General features: G+C 34.3%; 1 long non-coding RNA gene across 2 annotated transcripts in view; it reads right to left on the bottom strand.

Moving 5' to 3' along the window:
* Positions 1–3,483: 3,483 nt before the first annotated feature.
* The window catches only part of LOC119800099, a 38,209-nt gene continuing 33,799 nt past the window's right edge, over positions 3,484–7,893 (bottom strand). For both annotated transcript variants that reach the window (XR_005282981.1, XR_005282982.1), the window contains one exon: positions 3,484–6,008. This is a non-coding gene — a long non-coding RNA (uncharacterized LOC119800099). The remainder of the gene's footprint in view (positions 6,009–7,893) is intronic.

Genomic DNA, 7,893 nt, shown 5'->3' with positions numbered 1-7,893 from the left:
ATTAAAATCCCAGGGTTCCATATGCTGTCATGTCAAGTCTCTTTTGCATACTAGAAATGAATTTCAAGATTATCTGTCTCATTTATGACTATGTTTTTTTCCATTTTATCCTTATTCTTATGCATATGCACACATTTTCTCATTTTCTGTAAGGTTTCTCATTTTTACAGAATCCTATTTCATCTCATCCAATTCTGCTTTTTTGTTTTTTCAGCATATCTTTTCGTGACATTCTGAATTCTTGTTTCAGCCAGTCTGAAATTTTTGCTAAGGTTATTAGGAAGATGACTTTAAATAAGGTTCTTGCGTCTGAGTTCTGTGTATACAAATCTATGTTGTCTTCTTCATCTCACATTATCACTAGTAGATGTAAGAGAAGACTTATTATAGTTGGATTGCCTTTCTCCTCTTTATTCACTTTGAATACATCCACCTGTCTGCTTCCCAGTCATCCTATGGGGAAACTTTCTGCTCCACACACATTTACTGTGAGGTACTGTTACACCAGTGGTTCAGAAACAAGGCATCTTCTCACTGCATACTGAAACCACAGATGATCAACCAGAATAAAGGAATCTTCTCTTTATTTTGCATCAGATATTATGTCAAAGCCATGAAAAATTGATGAACATGGTAGATATTCTGATTAACCAAAATAGTAACTATTCATGCAATCATAACAAGATGTTTATGATGTGTTAAATATAATGACATTATAGTAAATGATCTATGGAGAGGAGTGTTGCTATCGATCATGTTTTTGTAACTTTGTGGAGAAATTTGTTGAACCATAAAAAGGTAAGGGCATCTGAAAAAGTTGTTGAATAAAGACTACAGAAATCTTCCCAGCAAGGACTGATGGTTATAAGTAGACATTTCAGGTACATGGAAGAATGACAAGAGTACCATGTTACTGGGTTGAATATGGCACTCTCAGAAGCAGGCCGAAGATTCAAGGTAGGTTTCTTAGTTAAGTAACCTCAAGAATAATGCTCCTGAAATGTATGAAGATGTGAAACTAGTTTATGGAGTAGACATTCAAAAGTTGGTATTAGGTGGAGATTTAGAACAGTATAATTTTAAATCTGTGAGTCTTGAAATATATAGTATAAGTCTTCCTATCCAACAATGAGCAACATAAGGGAGAAAGGATTTATTTTTACTTACAGTGTGAAGATTTTTACTAATCATGGTGGGTAAGGTGTGCCAGCAATATAATGAAGCTGCTGTTACATTATATACAGTGAGGAGGCAGCATGTAATTATGAAGTAGGACCTAGTTATACAACATCAACCTAGTAACTCATTGAGGATTGAAGGACCATGATTAGGATTCCCTAATCTTCCAGAACAGCACCTCTTGCTAAGGGCAAGCTGTTCACACAATCAAAAATTGGGGACATTTCACAATCATACTATATCAGCATGTGAGATTTTCAAGTGAAAATGTTAAGGACAAGACTGGATATTGAAATTTGAAGTTAAAATTTATGAATATGAAACAGTAGTAAGCTTGAAAGATATTTCTGGTAATTTAAAGTATAGAAAATGAATGAGGAAAGTTGAAACCCATGATCTGTATTACTACAATAGCTAGAATTCAATTATGAGAGAAGGGATTCATAAGATTTTAAAAAGGATAAAAGCTAATGAAATGAAGGAAAATCAAGAGTATGGTGGTGCTACCATAGACATTTTCAGCATCAACTCTTATAAGAGGAACCACAGCCTACAATACTACATATGGGGCACAATTTTTTTCCCTCATTTTTTTATTCAAGATTTCCGTCTCCTCCCCTCCTCCTCCCCCTTCCCTCCCCTCCCTTCCACCCATACCCTCACTCCACCCCTCTCCAAAGACAAAGAGCCATCAGGGTTCCCTTCACTATGTTAAGTCCAAGGTCCTCCCAGCTCCCCCTAAGTCCAGGAAGGTGAGCAACCAAACTGACAAGGCTCACAGTGAGCCCGTCCATGCTGTAGAGTTCATGTTCATTGCCATTGTTCTTGGTTTCTCAGTCCTCCTCCACCGTCAGCCACATTCAGAGAGTCCGGTTTGGTCCCCTGTTCCATCAGTCCCATTCCGACTGGACTTGGTGGTCTCCCGTTAGATCTGTCCCACTGTCTCAATGGGTAAAAGCACTCTAGCAATCCCAAATAACTTAGGCTCCTTTATAGTTTCCTGTCTTGTAGTAGGAGACCGCTCATTTGTTTCTTGACTGCTCAGACCCGAATAATCACACAGAAACTATGTTAATTAGAACACTGTTTGGCCAATAATTCAGACATGTTTCTAGCTAGCTCTTATATTTTGAATTACCCATTTCTATTATTTTGTGTACTGTCACCAGTCTATGGCTTACTGAGTAAAGTTCTGGCATGTCCTTCTACTTCAGCAGCTACATGATGTCTTCCTGACTCTGCCTACTCTCTCTATAGATCTCTTCCAGCCTGGCTATATTTTGCCCTTCCATAGACCGAAGGAGCTTTATATATTCATTAACCAATAAGAGCAACACACATACAGAAGGACATCTCACATCACTGTCTGCTACCTTGGAATATTTCTGGAAAGTATTCCAAACCATAATTAAATATTCATAGTATTTTAATTAATTCAAACAATCCATACACATATTTTACCTCAATCCCAAGGCCACTCAGATTCAACTAACGCCCTACTAAATTTAATTTTTAATTCTCTGATTTGTATGGCTATACCCAAAGAACTATTGTTGAAGGGAGCACAGGGCCCCTTTGTTCCATCCTGCCCAACTAGCTTATGCCCAAGATAATCACACAGAAAACTGTATTCATTAAATTACTGCCTGGCCCATTATTTCTAGCCTCTTTTTGGCCAACTCTCACATCCTGATCTAACCCATTTCTACCAATCTGCGTTCACCACAAGGTCATGGCTTACCAGGAAAGATCTTACCAAGCATCAGTCTCAGACAGGAACTTCATGGCATCTGCCACACTTCCCTTCTTCCCAGCATCCAGTTCTGTTTACTCTGCCTACCTAAGTCTCCCCTATCAAAAGGCCAAGGCAGCCTCTTTATTCAACCAATGAAAGCAACACATAAAGAGAAGAACCTCCTACACCAAACTATAGCCACCTGAGTAAAGCTGGGAGCCAGAGAGGTGTTCCTCCTAGGGAAGAGCTTACTAATCAATAGTACAGTGCTGAATGATCAGAGTTAGTAACATTGTGTGATCTCAACTGGTTATATTTAGGAGCATACAAGTCTATGCAAACACATATGTTTTCAATAACATTTATTGAAAAAAAGAGGCCATGAATTTAAGAGAGAGTGAGGAGAGGGTACATGGCGGAATTTAGAAAGAGAAAAACAGAGTTTAAAATAATGCTATCAGATTTAAATAAAAGAATTTATTATTTTATTTTACTCACTTTTTAAATGTACTGTATTGAAATTTAGTTACATGAGTATTGTTTTACATTACTACCTCCTATTCTTGGTTTTGTAAGAATAATTCTGGTAGTTTAAATGTCTTGCTATGTTACTCAAAAGAGAGTTTTCTAATTTATTCAGAAGATTTCTTTAGCCACTGCAATTTTCTATCTGGCTTTGTTGTTGACATTTTCTCTTATTTATTCAAATCAGCTTCAATTAAAATTGTCATGGGTAGTAAGTATGCTGTTTTTAATATTTTTTATATTTTTTCTATACTTGATATCTTTGTCCAGAGTTGATTTATTTCTCCTTAATTTTTCTTTGATTCTACATCTTGAACCCATACCTTTCCCACAGTATTTCTGTAAAGGAGACTCTTAAAAATTTCAGATGAATAGTAAAGTGCCTTCATTTTTTACCACCTCGGGTGTCTTGATGAGATCTTGAAATTCTGCCATGAAGAAAAACCACTAGTTTTAAGAACCACCCATTACTACTCAGACATTGTCTTCCCACTGCACAATTTTTCTAGCTCTATCACAGTATAGAATTTCTTTGGCCCCCTTTTTTGGTCTTTGGCACTAAGTTTTAGACACTACATGGAAAACTTTTAGAGAAAGAAACAGAAAAAATACACATCAAATGATACAGATTTCATGCTACATAATTAATCAATACTTAAAGGAAAACAAATCTCAATTTTTAAAGGATTATTGGACTTATCAAAATATTAAACCAAAGAAATATTTCTTAATGGAGAACTGCCAAGCAATAATATAAATGCTTAGAAACAAAAACATTTTAAAACTTAAGAAAAGACAGAGATATAAAATCACAGAGAAAGAACTAACTTATCCTAACTACAGAGGAATTGATTTGCTTAGAATACAAAGGATATTCTTAATTTTCACACTTTGAATAATCAAAATTTCAGTGAATTTAAGTTGCAAGTTTTATTTTCTGAAAAGAAAGTTGTTTGGATGTTACATTGGCTTTTCATATTCTGATGACAAGATTAACAAAACTGGGGAAAATTAAGGAGACTCCAAGAATATAAATGAGTGGTACTTAGAAGACAACCCCCTAGTTGAATAATACATTGCTATGGCAGGCAGTAGGCTTTGAGAAATAAACAGTGACAAAGGAAGGTTCAGAACATTTGGAAACATCTTGTGTGTGAGCGAAACATATGAATAATAAAGAAATGTCTCTAGTGAAAAGACATTTTTGGAAAGAGTGGCTCTTTAGCAAAAGTGACATATATTTAGTATACATGTAAAACTGCTGATTTATCAAAAACAGAACCATAAGATATTCAAATGAATATCTTAACAGGTAATGATGCTTTCTCTCTCATAATTTCAAATCTGAAAAATAGTTCAAATCAAACCTCAAAATGCATAAATGCATTTGTGATTCAGCTGTCTATAGTAAAAAGCAATTATTATATGAAACATCTCTAGCATAAAAGAGAGTGTGGATTATAAAAAATGCCTGCTTTATACATGATGATACTTTCTTGCTGCTATAAATCCATGTCTACCAAATTTTTTCTACCTGCTCAGAATATTAAAGAAAATACTTTTTATGTTAAAAAATACCTAATAATATCCTGAAAAATGAAATAACTTTTAAAAATTTAACTATGTACTTAATGACAATGGATATGTACCACATGTAGAGAATCTCACCACAAACTTTACATGTATTTGTTTGTGAATAAAAAAATTAGATATAGACATCAATGACTGTTATGGACATAGGTAATCTGAAGACATACAACAAGGCCAAACTTTGTCAAAGGACAGCGACATTATTTTTCAATACTTTTTCATGAATAGAAGTTAGATTTTCCTCTCTGTAAGATAAAAATTACAGCTGAGTTCTTAACTTTTCTTCTAGTCACTAGGTTTTCACTCGTTCATTTTTGAAAAAAAAATTAGCAAAATAAAATTTAAGATAAAGCAAAAATTATCACTTGAAAATTTGACAGGACATAACAAAAGGAAAAGAAGACAAAATAAGATACAAGAGTCAGAGACCCATTTTTTCATTTTCTCAAAAATATCATAAAAACACTAAACTGGAAGCCACAATATAAACACAGAGGACCTAAAGCAGACCCAAGCAAGTCCTGTGCTTACTACCTTAGTCTCTGTTTACAACAGAGTTACACCGGGTATAACAACCATTCCAGGGCAGGCCTTATGTTCAGGAGAAGTTGACCAACAAATAATGGACTCCATCTTTTTTTGTGTGTTTTTATTTAGTAAAATTTTGTTGTGTTTTTATTTTTTTGATGGTATTTTCTTTCTTTTTTGTTTCTTTTTTTGGGCGATGTTGTAGTTTGTTTCCAAGATTTTGTTGTATTGAGTTCTTGTTTGATTTTTTTTTTTTTTGAGACAGGGTTTCTCTGCAGCTTTAGAGCCTGTCCTGGAGCTAGCTCTTGTAGACCAGGCTGGTCTCGAACTCACAGAGATCCGCCTGCCTCTGCCTCCCGAGTGCTGGGATTAAAGGCGTGCGCCACCACCGCCCGGCTTGTTTGATTTTTGAAAAGAAGTTGAGATTGGATGGGTAGGGAGGGGTTTGCATCTGGAAGGAATTAAGGAAGGGGAAGAATAAGATCAGAATATATTTAAATTAAAATTGTTTTAAATAACAAAAAAGTAGGTAGTTTTATGAAACTATAAAACACAGTCATATTATCATTGCTTACTGAAAGACAACTAGGCATTTTAATAATTTAGCTTAAAACCTAATTTTAGATTTTATAAAGGTTTAAATTTTCATCGAGTATAAAGAGCAGAAATACACTTTTTTTTACATGTCCTCAAAATGAGCCTACATTTACATTCAGATATAAATGTAGAAGAAATTTTTTTCTTTCCGAGTGTTTTTCTTGGATTACTACACACTGTGCCTGCCTCCAAAATGTCTTTAAAGCATTTGCCACAGAAAACATAATGGTTCCTATGAAATGCCTAAACTCGAAATGTCAATATATATGTACTATTTATACACACATGCAGAAAACTATACATTGATAGCCACAGAGATGTATAGATAGATAGATAGATAGATGATAGATAGATAGATGATAGATAGATAGATAGGTAGGTAGGTAGATAAGTGATAGATAGATAGAAGATAGATAGATAGATGATAGATAGATAGATAGATAAATAGATAGATAGATGTTAGATAGATAGATAGATAGATAGATAGATAGATAGATAGATAGATGATAGATAGATAGATAGATAATAGATAGATAGATAGATAGATAGATAGATAGATAATAGATAGATGATAGATAGATAGATAGATAGATAATAGATATAGATAGATAGATAGATAATAGATAATAGATAGATAGATGGATAGATAGATAGATAGATAATAGATAGATAGATAGATAGATAGATAATAGATAGATAGATAATAGATAGATAGATGGATAGATAGATGATAGATAGACAGATAGGTAGATAGATAGATAGATAGATAGATAGATAGATAGATAGATAGATAGACAGACAGACAGACAGACAGACAGGAAGGGAGAGTATAAAGAGAGAGATCTAGATAGGTAGGCAGAGGAACATTTATAGGTATAAACATGATTAGAGGTAAAGATAGCTATTAGAGAACAGGAGGAAAGGAGACAAGGATAGATAGAAACATTATTGAATGATATTATCAGCATAAATGATAATAAATTGCAGCATTGTCTTAGTCCCTCTACTTGCATACAGATAGATATTATGACATAATTTCTTTTTTTGGCATTAAGGATTTTATTTTTTATTTTTATTTATTTATTTTTAATTAAAAATTTCCACCTCCTTCCATTTTCTTCCCCCTCCCCTCCCTGTCCCTCTCCAGTTCAAAGAGCAGTTTTTTAAAGATTTATTTATTTTATTATATATACAACATTCCTTCCATGTCTGCTTGCATGCCAAAAGAGGGCCCCAGATCTCATTATAGATGGCTGTGAGCCACCATGTGGTTGCTGAGAATTGAACTCAGGACCTCTGGAAGAGCAGTCAATGCTCTAAACCTCTGAGCCATCTCTCCAGCCCTATGACATAATTTCTAATACAAGATAGCTAAAATGATGCAATTTTTCGATGTAATTAAAACTCCCTTCTATTTAATTACTAAAAAGATTGTCTTGGTGGGACATAACTAACCAGGGGATCCAGTCTGTTAAAAAGAAGTCCAGTTCTTTGCAATGACAGCAGCTCTCTTTTTTCCTGAGGAGAGTACAGGAAACCAGCTGCCCTAAAGTCTATAACAACACGGTTATGAACTCCATGAAAACTCCAAAGAACTTAAAATCACATAAGTCCTTAGTGAAGTATTGAAATGCCCCCACGGTACAGTCAACTCTTGGATTGTATTTCTGGGATTGTTTTTTATGTTTGTTTGTTTTTTGATTTTTAAGGCTGGGTTTTCCATGTAACAGTCCTTCTCT

This window comes from Arvicola amphibius, chromosome 13, assembly GCF_903992535.2.
Source record: "Arvicola amphibius chromosome 13, mArvAmp1.2, whole genome shotgun sequence".
NCBI lineage: Eukaryota > Metazoa > Chordata > Mammalia > Rodentia > Cricetidae > Arvicola > Arvicola amphibius.
The sequence above is the reverse complement of the archived record's forward strand: the minus strand, read 5'-3'. Positions and strand labels throughout refer to the sequence as shown.